Raw genomic sequence first — 12751 nt, 5'->3', positions numbered from 1 at the left:
AAAGCTTCCAGTCTGGATACTTAGGTTGTACGGGGGGAATAAAGGCCTTGGGATACAGTTGAGGGCTTTGATGACCTGTGTATGGTTAGTGTGTGACTGTTCTCGAATGTTTTGTAGTGATACAGGCTTAACTCACGACACATGCTATTTTTGATTGGCCAAACGTTAATGCAACCATGGATATTTTATACCCTTTTTGTTCTGGCGGTGTTTCTGTTTTAGCAAATAAATGAAAAACAAGCTGATATGTAGAGATTTCTCCTCCTGTTGTTGTCAAAAATATTTTTTCTATCAACTGTTTGATGTGTTTTTAATTATCTGAAGGAAATATTCTTATCTATTTAGAAATAAATCAAAAACCAAAGTCATGACATATTTGTCTCATGCATCTGAGACCTTGGTTTTGGGATTCCTGATACAGAGATACATGCATGTCATTTGATTTCAGTTGACAAAGTCCCAGACTAGGACATCTAGCAGTCTGGCACAGCCATGTTGCACAATCAGGAAGATCACCATCACCCACCTCCATTTACACTTTTGCCTTCCTGAGATATGCTCAGTGATTTCAGACACTTCCATTTAAAAAAAAAAAGTTCTTAAAGTTTACTTTCATTGATATAATGATTGCATATATTTATAGATCTCATTGTGATGTAGCAATGTGGAACAGTCAGCCCAAGCCACTTGGTGTATCCATTACCTCAAATAGTTACCATTGCTTTGTGAGTACTAGCTACCTCTTTCAGTTATTCTGACTATGCATTAGCCTGTACCTTCTTTAACTGAAACCTTCCCCTTTTAATACAATCTTCCTGTCCCCATCTATTCTCTGCTTCTGGTCCTGGTCGCTTGTGGTAATCACCATGCTTCTCTCTGATCTTATTACTTTAACATTTTAAATTTGATAAATAAATAAGCTAGCCAGGAGGTGATGGTGCATGCTTTTAATCCCAGCACTTGGGAAGCAGAAGCAGGTGAATCTCTGAGTTTGAGGCCAGCCTGGTCTACAGAGCAAGTTCTAGGACAGCCAGGTATACCCAGAGAAACCCTGTCCCAAAAAACCAAAAAAGTATATATATACTCTAATTTTATAGTCATATCATTTTATAATGAAACTTAGTAAGATTCCTTTTCTGGTTCTGTCTATCTAGGATCTAAACGCCTTACATACTCCGATGTCTATTCCCCATCTCCCCCCCCACACACACACACACCTGATTGAGCACATTTTCTGCTATTGTTTTTTGGATAATTTCCCCATGTCATTAGTCTAAAGCTTAATTTTTCTCTTAAATTCCATGAATTTGTAAGTTTTGTCTCTTAATTGTGTCCCAGCAATCTTGAAGATTGTAGCAGTGATTGTTTTGTGTTTGTGTGTTTTTGTTTTTATTGCTATCTGAGTTTGACAATTCCTCAACTTGGTCCTCAATACTAATATTCTTTCTTTTATCTGGTTTTGCTATTTTTGGTGATGGCTTTCAGGTGAGTTGAGTTTATTTGATTAATTGAATTTTTATATCTAGGATTTCCTTTTATTTTTTTTTATTTTTTATTTTTTTTTTTGCCGGAATGCAAAGGCAAGGTTTAATTCTGGATATCCAAAAGCAATACAAGCCTAGGCAGGGACTTCGTCCAATACATCCAACGCAGTGGAGGCTGGAGGAAGCGCCCACCTGTCTGCAAGCTCAGTTTTTAAAGGGGAAAGTCACAAGGTTACATCATTTAGGGGTGCTAGTAGGGGTACAATTCTGATTGGCTCGCTTCTAGGGACTTCTAGAAATTACTTCTAAGGGAGTGGTTACCCACCATCATTTCTCATTGGCTTCCCTCAGGTGGAGGCATTTCTGTGATCAGTTACCCTGGAAACCAGGGAGAGGACATTCCATAGTCTGGCAGGCATTACCTCGTGACTATCTTGTGGCTCTGTACTTTTACACTTCCTGGTTTCTGGAATCTGAACTGACTGGTCTCAGTAACTTCTGGCCTGTTCCAGTAACTTATGGCCTGTAGCTAAAAGGAGCAGTCTTAGGCCTTTAGTTTTGGGGTGAGAGCATTTTGGTCTTATTTTGGTTCCACATTTCCCCCTTCTCATGTGCCTAATGGAACCCAATCATGGGTTTTGGACAGTTAGCTCCTAAGTATCCCTCTCTAATAATGGCCATGTATAGTTAGCCATCTTGTCTCTATGCCAGGGAGTTTTCTTTTGACCCAGCATTTCAGCCTTTTCTGAACAGGGAACATGGGTGGTGTTCTCTTCTGGAACTGCTTCGAGCTGGCATTGGGGTGCCGATATCAGGGGGCCCCAAAAGGCTGAAAAGCTAGTCAAAGACTGGGCAAGGGGGAATTGGTCAGAAGCATGTAGCTACCTGACCCCATAGGGACAGGGAAGAACCATGTTAGCTGGGCTGGTCCACGTCAGCTTTTAGCAAGTCTGGAGCTCACAGTTGTCTGGAGCAGTGGAGTCAGCGACTGAAACCTGGAGGTGACCGCCAGCTGAGTAGAAATCTGTTGAGACAAATTTAAACTAGGAACAGAAGTTAAAATTTATGAACTTATTTGGAACCCTTAGGTCCATACCCTTAGTAATGGGAAAATCAGTAGTCCCAAGACCAGGAGAGAGGAAAAAAAAAAAAAACATCTTTAAGAATACTTATCTGGGGTCCTTTCAACCTCTGTGAAATGGGTCTAGGTTTTTATGGCTCTTTTGATCCTTTGAGGCCTACTTACAAAATGACATAAAAGTTTTAGATACATTAATATTACCAATCTGTACTGAAATCCATATTGTAGACAAAGCAGGTAATGGGTATCTTGTAAAACAGGAGAAGTGGACTCATACCTTTGAGTCCCAACAAGTTACATTTAAATATGACATCTAAAACAAATCCAAAATATTGAGCTTGTAACTGAACAGTAAGTAGTCATTGCTCTACCAGCTCATCAGGACTCCTAAATGTTAAGCTCTGAACCATAGAACAGGAGAGTAATCTGAAACATATCTCATTTTAGACTCACATCTGAACCTTTATGACTTACTTAAACTTTTATATCTTAGAACATTTTCCTAAAAGTGAGCTAACAAGCTAGCTATAGCCTTGCAGAAGGATCTGGTTGATGCTGCCATGCTGACAAAGTTAGAGCTAGCCTGGCCATCAGTACTGTCAGAGATCTGAGAAGGATAAACTATATCTGAGTGCAGACCAAGAAGCTTCCAATCCTATAAATTACAGGGACCAAACCCTACCCAGGTCTCCATTGTGTTGGAGGCACCAGTCAGAACAGCATCAATCTTCTTCCGCCATCAGGTCCATAAGGCAGAGTATTTTTCCTGTGGAATAGGGACATGGAAGACTGACCTTGATCAGGCAAATGGTGCAATCAATTCCAGTGTCCTACTGCTTGTCCACAGTCTGGGCTGTGTCTTGGTGGCAGGCGTTGCATTGGGGCATCTTGCCCTGTGGTCAGCGTTGTCATATTTCAGGCAGAGACGTTGTAGTGCCTCGTACGTAATCTTCTTTGGAGACCTTGGGTCACTGGTAGGACCTGGAAGCCTGTCTGATATAGTAACCTTTTAGATCAATATTTAAATGCCATATTCTGCAGATCTCTGAAGTATGAGGGCTGTCCAGGTATATCTGAATAGACAAACTTTGTTTCTAATTACTTGTTTCAAGCTCAACCCTAAAAACATATGCAAGAGACTGAGTAAATGAGTAAACTTACATCAGTACTTACTTACCCTGACTACAATTAAAAAACTTGATTACTTATGACTGACTATTTATGTTCTCTAACAGTCTACAAAAGTAGCCTAAAAGCAATGCTTTTAAGTTGAAGCTCTTCTAGCATCAAATACAGGTTCAGTAAAGAAATCAAAACAAAATATCATTATACAACATTCTTAAGCCTGAACGTACCTTGGGTAAGAAGAAACATTTTTTAAGCCATTGGTTTTTAACTATAAAAACTGTTCTTAAAAGACTGAGATCTCTCAAATGTCTTCCACCACTGCAACTAGACTCTTTTTGGAACTCTAGTCCTGCCATACATTTGCAAACCTCAGCTGTTTCCTATGATTCCTTTATGTTGCAAAGTTTAGCTGCCAGAGCAAGGTATATTCCTGTGTATAAAAGCATTGATGTGCAGCTTTAATATTAATCAAATACCTTATTTATTAAACATATGTTGCCATCTATTTAAATTCTCTAGAAACTTGCTGTTGAACACTTGGTAAAGACATAAGTATTAGGTGTTAACCCGAGTAGATCTTTATAACCTTAGTAAAAGATGGCTGCCAGCCACATGGCTGCCCATGAGATCACCAGCCAAGATGGAGGGAGCCACGTGGTTGCTGTTTAAAGCTCATTTTTCTAAACAATAATTACTTGCACACATACACACAGTTGGATCCAAGTTACACACATACATACATACATACATACAGTTAAAGCTTGCTTACATTTTCAAGTCACATACCTGTATACACACACACATTAGCAGTTTGCAGAATCATTAGGCATTCTTAAGATGAAAACCAACAAGAATTAACTTTTAAATTCAGTATTTGCAGGTATAAGAAACCATAACAAACAGTTTACATCACATCCCCTCTGACCTTCTACAACCTTCCATGTACCTTCAGTCCATTCCTTTGATCCCTCAGACATTTACTCCAGACAAATTCCGCTTTTTCTTTTCTTTTAAAACAGAAACTCTTACCAAAGTCCTTCTTGTGATTTCCCTCAGTACTCTAGAATATATTGTAAAGTTACAATATTTAAAACAAGAACAGAAATACATGCATATACCATAACAAAAACAACTCTCAATTTGCATCAGCACTGTACCGCAGACAAACTGTTGGTGACATTCCATTCTTGGAGCCAGACCTTGATCAGGTTTTAGCCCCAGGGCAGTTCTTGGGAGCCCCACCCAACAGCTTGGAAGAGGAGGACGGGGAAAGCGGGGGAAAGCATGCACCATGGAGACAAAAGATTGCTGTTAACCTCAGATTTTCAAGAACACGAGAATGACAGACTGAAAGTGTCTCCACGCCCTGGCTGGGCCCACAGACCTGTAGGCCACTCCTCAGCTGTGACCCTGGAGGGGCAGTTAGTTCTCCACCAGCCCCCACACTGAGCTCCTTGAGGCTCCTGCTGGCTCCCGCCAGCTCTGCCCCATGTCCACACAGGAGCCCAGCCAGAACCTGCCGGCCAAATCTGGGCCCCACAGTGCTCACAGCCCGCTCTAGCACAAAGCCATGCCTAGTTCCCATGCAGCCAAGCCTCTACTCCATAGCCTTTTGAGTGAGCTGGGGCCCCAAACCCGCTGCATCTAGGCCCCGTGATGCTCACTGGCCGCCTAGCCCTCTCAGCGGCGCCCTGGGTCCCCCAAGTAGCAGCTGTGCAGCCGCTGCCTGCACTCATTGCAAGCTTTCTGCTGCCTGCTGCCTGTGCTCTGGTCAGAGAGAGCAAGGAAGCAATGTTAGGTTAGTCTGTGCCAGTTCAACCACCGAAGGGGTCTCCATCCCTTCGGCTGGCAATCGGCCCACAAATCCCAATGCACACACAAGCTCAGGCATAAAACACTCACACATGTGGCCACAGTTCTCACACATTTATACATTTATGAAGGTATAACAAATAACACTGACGAACAAGATAGGCAGACTAAAAGGAAGAACAAGGGCCCTACAGATGGTCCAGGCAGACAGACGAGAGTCCGGAGAGGGAGCCTCAATAATGCCAAAGACCTACAGATGGGACAGGGACAATTCAACAGAGTCTCCCGATCCCCAGATGGATCCAAACAGACGGACCCCTCATGGGCATCTCCCGATCCCCAGACGGATCCAAACAGACGGACCCCTCACGGGCATCCTAACAGACGGACCCCTCTCGGGCGTCCTATGACGGGGGGACCTGTGAGGACCCCCGCGTCCTGATGAGGGGTTGGAACGTCTTCCAACTCCTCCAGCGTCACCTTACAGGCGCATCCGCCAAGGTGAGCCTGTCAGATTCAACCGCCGGCTTCGGATAAGAGAATGAAAGTAACAGGAAAACAAAGACAAGAAAATGGAGCGCTCTTACCGATTGGTGCAGATGGACCTCCGGAGCTCTTAGGTGTCCCGGCGGGGGGTCTCTGGGGATCCCGGATGAGCCCCCAAATGTTGTGCCCAGATCGTGACCCCCAGAGAGACCACCAAAGATGAGCATGCCGGAATGCAAAGGCAAGGTTTAATTCTGGATATCCAAAAGCAATACAAGCCTAGGCAGGGACTTCGTCCAATACATCCAACGCAGTGGAGGCTGGAGGAAGCCTTCCTTTTATTTTTAAAGACTAGGTACCCCTTTGTTAATTTCTTGTCCATGATTTATTTTTAATTTGGATCCCTTTTGAAGTCTTTGCTCATTTTTAAGCTAGACTTTTATATTATTTACCTGACATTGCAGCCATTTTAACATATTTAGATTCTGTTTTTGTATAGAGTTATCAACTTTTGGAGGAATCATGCTGCTTTGCTCTTTCATATTTTATATTTTATGTTTCTAAGTTGCAATTTGTACACAACTATTGTAGCGTGGGGAATATAACAAGAAATGCAAGGGAGTCTGCTTAAGGGGTATAGGGAGTTTATTATGATATAAATTGGGGAGAACAACTCACTAAACAAGATAGGCAAAATTATCACAGAGTCCTGGAAGGCTGATGGCTAGTCTCAGCCTGCTTCTGCCGCCTGGGTCAGTCCACACTGTCCAAGCCCATGAGGGAGATAAGAGATCTACATGCATGTGCCCCTCTGGTCTTAAACTAGCTTAGAAGCCATGTCCTATGGGCTGGTACCTCAAGGTCATAGGTGGAACAGTTACCCACTGCATCTCCCCTTTTTGTCTAAATAAGAAATTTCTAACCTAATACAAAACTATATGCAACAGGAATGATTATAAAGCATTGCCCAGGAGAGGGGAATGGTAATAACATATACAAAAATAGAAATACAACCAACAAGAACAACATCAAACAAGAAACACATACTAAATGTCCAGACCATAGGTAAATGGCACATCCCAGAGATTATTCCAATAGCTGTCCTATCCTGAAGAATCTAACCTTAGTACCTAAAATGTTCTTAGCTAAGATATGAGAGGATTATAACTGTAACTATCTAGTCTTCAACCCCATCAAAGACGTAAAAAAGAAAATAATATTACCTGAGTAAACAGGAAGTGCAAGCAAGCAACTTGTAAAAAAAAAAAAAATTGCAAGAATTGACAGAGACAGCCGGAAGCCCGGATAGTTACCTAGTGTTTCTTAGCACTGTTTGGGCTTCCATTTTGGCTACAAGCCTAGAATATCTGACAGGCTATTTTCAGAAGCAGAAACTTTGAAACACCGTCTTACCCTGTCTTGACAATGTTCAGCAATCACTTTTCTTGTGTCCTGCTCGTCTGGAAAGGACAGTGTACAAACTGTCAGCAGTCAAGGCAAGGGCAGTTCTTTGCCCAGCAGGCCATTTTTTTGCCAAGAAGAATACAAACTTTCATATGGAGTGTCTTTGATACTCAACATTCTCTCGGGAGTAGATTGGTGCTGCCAGGAGCAATTGTGTCTCATGTCAACAGAATTCTAGGTTATTAAAACATCTAAATGCCATTTTCTCCAGGTCTATGAAGTGTTTGAAGATTACCTATCCATCTGACAAATATTTCTGTAAATCTGGAAAATCTAACTAACATAACTATGAATATGACAAGCATGGATGACTATTAATCTGTAAATCTTATCTACCTAAATAACCTAAGGACTAAGGCTTCACATTAAAATAAACAATCTGTAAACAAATGTACTGTATAAGGACAATGACCTCAAATTTTGACATTATATAAAATGTCTTAATCAGAGGTAGAAATGTATAGTGCAATATGACAACAATATCCTTAATATGTATCAATATACAAATAGTCTAAACAGAGGTAGAACATACATACAGTATGATAAACATAATTATACATTTGTATTAATACACAAAGTATTCAAACAAGAGAAGGAACATATGTACAATATGACAATTATAGTTTTGAATTTGTGTCAATATACAAATTGTCTTAAATAGGAATAGAAAAATAGTTTACACTTGTGTCAATATACAAGAATTCCTACCAGTGCAAATTATCTAAGGCTGATAGTTTGCTAAATTAGTTATGCAAGTAGATACAATAATCTACCTTAATGTCCTATCCTATCTCTTCCCCTTTTTTCTTTTCCAAAAAGAGAATCTCGAGTCTAAACTTTATTATTCCACCCCAACCCTATTACAACTTATAACCAACCCCTAACAGATGACAATTATCCATAACCCTGAGAAAATAAAACCTTTTGGGAGAGGGGGCATCATTTTCTTAAAATTGCTTCCTGCTATCTAGGGGGGCTTCTGTAAGAAAGCTAAAACAGCCAGGCTATGGTAGCACACGCCTTTAATCCCAGCACTTGGGAGGCAGAGGCAGGCAGATCTCTGTGACTTCGAGGTCAGCCTGGTCTACAAAGCAGAGTTCCAGAAAAGGCACAAAGCTACACAGAAACCCTGTCTCAAAAAAACCAAAAAGAAAAAATAAAAAATAAAATACAAAGAAAGAAAGAAAGAAAGAAAGAAAGAAAGAAAGAAAGAAAGAAAGAAAGAAAGAAAGAAAGAAGGAAGGAAGGAAGGAAGGAAGGAAGGAAGGAAGGAAGGAAGGAAGGAAGGAAGGAAGGAAGGAAGGAAGGAAGGAAGAAAGGAAGAAAGAAAGAAAGAAAGAAAGAAAGAAAGAAAGAAAGAAAGAAAGAAAGAAAGAAAGAAAGAAAGAAAGAAAGCTAAAACAATGGTCAAGTCTCATGAGGACTAGCTGTAATGTTTGTAGCCGGTCTCAGAACAATGGATAAAGTTTGTCTGAGGTTCTGGCTAGAACTGTAATATGATGGACCATCTCATCTTGCAACTGTCCTGAAGAGTTTATAGTTCAAAGCTGATCATTGAGTGGTGTTTCTGAGCCGCCACCAGGAGAAGCAAGATGTGAGAGAACAGGTGATGCCATGAAGCCATGTGACAAATCATAGATTATTAGCAATGGGTTGAGTTAAGTTGTAAGAGCTAGCTAGTAATGAGCCTAAGCCACAGGCCAAACAGTTTGTAATTAATATATAAGCCTCTGAGTAATTATTTTATAAGCGGCTGCATGACTGCAGGTGAGAGATTTGTCTGGACCATGGGCCCAGGCGGGACTGAGAAACTTCCCCCTAGAGGGGAACATCTATTCTAACTCCATATGGGCATCTTCTTATTGAGAAGCTTCTCCTCAATGACTCAATATCTAGTGCCACCCAGAGAAAAGAAATAAATACCTTGACAGCAACGTCACCAAACAAAAGCCAACATGGAAATACAATCGAAATCAGGCTTGAAGTCATAGCTCCCCACAAGGGTGGAATTCTGGGCTCCATCGCTAGCCTTCCCTTGACCAAGGAGAGAGAGGAAAAAATAACAAAATAAGTACAATAACAATACATTAAAGCTAACTAGTACTCCATTGTCAACACAAAATGTATAGTTCTCACTGCAAAGAGGGGAAGAGATACTGTGTTCTGGAGCCACATTTGAATGACCATAACCTTGGAAGCATGGATCTAGGTTATCCCAGGTTCCATGTTCCAGTTTCATAAAGTTTTTATAGTAACAGAATGAAGAGAGTTATAAATATAAGCATTTTAAAAAAGTACATTGATGGAAACATCAGAGAAGCAAGTTTCAATAAGATGGGGGAATCTCTCCTACAGCCTCAGATGCTCTCGGTGACACTCTTAGCTTTCAGGTTGGTGGAAGCTGCTGATCTGCAAGTTGATAAATTCCAAGTGTTTTTTTTTTTTTTTTTTTTTTTTTTTTTTTTTTTTTTAAATTTGTGACTCATAGTATGTCCTATAAAGAGGTGGCTAGAAATGACCATTCATGGAATCAAGGACTCGCAGGAGGTTCAGTGCTAATCCAAGATAAGGTGTAATCAAGTTCTAGACCCACAACATCCCAGCCTCTCCACGTCACTGCAGTTGTAATTAGTCCATCAGTCTAGGCTCCCAGCTTCTTTCCAGGATTTTCGTTCATAAGAACTACAGAGAAGAAAATGGCAGAGAGAATAGAGAATCAACACAGAGTTAAATATGAATGAAAGTAAAAGTAATAATAGTTTTTGAGACAAGGAAAGGGAAAAAGAAGAGAGTTTAAGAAAAATGGAACAGTAAATAAGGAAAGAGAAAAGGACAAGTTGCAGAAGTTTGACTAAAGGAAAATGCAGAAATAAAGTTGAACTGGTGAGATGGCGAATAACAAAAGTGAGTGGCCTTTTCAAAACCAAATGCTATAAAAATACTGAAATGAATAAAAAGGAAAGGAAGCCTGTTTTTTGTTTGTTTTTAAAGGCAAAAGATTTAAAAAAAGCCATTTTCCAACTCCTCTAATATTGGAACCTGCTAAGTTTGGACAGAGGAGTCGTGAGTCACAGCCTGAGCCTGTCAGGATCAGTTGTCACCTCCAGATGGCATTTTATTTAGAAGCTTTCTTTCTTTGTGTACCGGGAACTGCACTGGCCCAAATGACCTCCGTGACCTGTATTCCTGGGAAGGGTTCCCCTCACTCCAGAGTGCCCCAATGTGTGAACACACAAAAACCAAACACCCAAGCAAAGGAGTACCACCAAGTGCATCACAGAGCTAGGATCATACGCAGGACACAGATCTGCCATGGAGGGGATATAGTATCTTGTCTCTGGGTTTTAGGACTTTGAAACCCTGCCCATAACTACCTGCTAGGAAAATCAAGCAGTTGTTCAGAGCCAGAGGGTAACAGCATTGATCACTGAACTCTCTCCAGCCCAAGACCCCTGTGCCCCACTCTGCTCACTCACTCTTGCTTACCCACATTCCTCTCTGGGAACATCTGTTGTGCCATCTCCTCCCCAGCCACTGTAACGGGATGTCCCCCCCAGCCTCCCCGAGTTATGGCTGTTCCTTGTTTTCAGGTCTGAGAGGGTGACTCAGTTTCCATATGCCTTCTTTCACACATGGAGCTTGGTTCTAGCCCTCCAGATGTAGGGAGTGGCTAAATGACTTTCTTTTCTGATGCTGGCCTATATACAAGAGCACTCACTGTCACACCAAACCCCCAGTGACTTGAGGCTTGAGAGGGCTGTTTATTTCTCCTGCATCTAGGACTGGGAACCCTACTAGATCTACATTGTGGTTGAGGCTTGGCCTGCTGCCCCAACCCATGCAGCTGGGGGCTGTGTTCTTGATTGTCTTCCTATTACTCTGCTCTTGGCTGTCCCGTTGACCCCTTTCCTAATTTTTAGAGCTTTCTCCATTTTACTTTTTGGAATATTGTGTTGTCCCAACTCCTCTCATTCACGGATTCCAACAATAAGCCTCTATTCCTCCATCTTACCCGGAAATTCCTATTTTCAATTTTTTTCAGCAAACTCCCTACTCTTTTCCAAAATGGCTGCACTGACCTATATTATAGTCAACATGATATAAGGCTTTCTCCTTTTCCACGTCCTCATGAGCACTTGTTATATTTCATGTGTATGACAATAGCCACATGAGCAGACCTATAGTCATAGCTCACTGGATGGAATTTAGATTTCTATTATCACTCGGTATGTTGAACTTTTTTTCAGCAATCTACCACCTAATTTGTCTTTTTTGATAAATGTTCAAGTCCTTCAGAGGTATTTTTTTCTTATTCTTTTTGGATTAAGATCCTTCGTATTTTTTAATATTAGCCCCTTGTGATGGATGATCTTGATTGGTTTGAGAGGCACCTAGGGTGTTGGTAAAGCATACCTCAGGTGGGGGCTGGGAGGACAAGTCAAAGATTAACTAAGTCAGCCCCTCACTGACTATGGGCAGCTCCCTTCCCCGCAGGCTTGGAGCCCAAGTGGAAGAAAAGGCAAAGGTTGTTCTGTGTTTTCTAGTGGATGTGCTAGGAGCCGCCTGCCATACCCTCCCCACTGTGGGAGATGGGAGCCCCTGAAACTGCAAGCTAAACAGGCCTTCCCTCCTTAACTAGTTTACATCTGGCAACTGGTCACAGGGATGAGAGCCTTCTAAGACCCCTTAACTCTGTGAATGACTTACAAATATCTGTTTCTGGCAATCTCTGTTGGCTGCTTTCCGTGTTCTGCAGACTTTTAGCCTGACACAATCCCATTTGCCTCTTTTTTCATTTGTTGTCCCTGCTTTGGGGATCCTAACAGTCTCTGCCTAATGTCCCAGGCTGGCCTGCCTACCTTTGTTCCTTTCTTCTTTCTTTTTGTTTTAGACAGAGTCTTACTATGGTAAGTCCTGGTGGTCTTACTATGGTAAGTCCTATGGTAAGTATGGTGGTCCTGGCTAGCCTAGAACTTAATATGTAGATCAGGCTAACCTCATCCTTACAGAGACAGAGATCTGCCTGCCTCTGCCTCCTGAGTTCTGGGATTAAAGATGCATGCCTCTCTAAGCTTCTCACAGGTATACTTTTTGTTTGTTTGTTTTGGGCCACTTTACAGTATTAGGCCCTTCATTTAAAACCCCTTGAGTTGATTCTTGCACAAGCAGTGAGATGAGGATTTATTTTCACGCTGTGTGGATTTCCAGCTTTTCCGGCTGTCGGTTGAAGAATTGCCCTTCCAATTGTGTATTTGGGGCACTTTTGCCAAAAGTCAATTGATCATCGATATGTGGG

General features: G+C 41.6%; 1 protein-coding gene across 19 annotated transcripts in view; it reads left to right on the top strand.

The window, feature by feature from the left end:
* Positions 1–12751, top strand: part of Syne1 (spectrin repeat containing nuclear envelope protein 1) — a 484186-nt gene that overhangs the window by 138370 nt on the left and 333065 nt on the right. The gene's annotated exons all lie outside the window — the stretch shown is intronic.

This window comes from Peromyscus maniculatus, chromosome 16, assembly GCF_049852395.1.
Source record: "Peromyscus maniculatus bairdii isolate BWxNUB_F1_BW_parent chromosome 16, HU_Pman_BW_mat_3.1, whole genome shotgun sequence".
Lineage (NCBI taxonomy): Eukaryota > Metazoa > Chordata > Mammalia > Rodentia > Cricetidae > Peromyscus > Peromyscus maniculatus.
The sequence above is the reverse complement of the archived record's forward strand: the minus strand, read 5'-3'. Positions and strand labels throughout refer to the sequence as shown.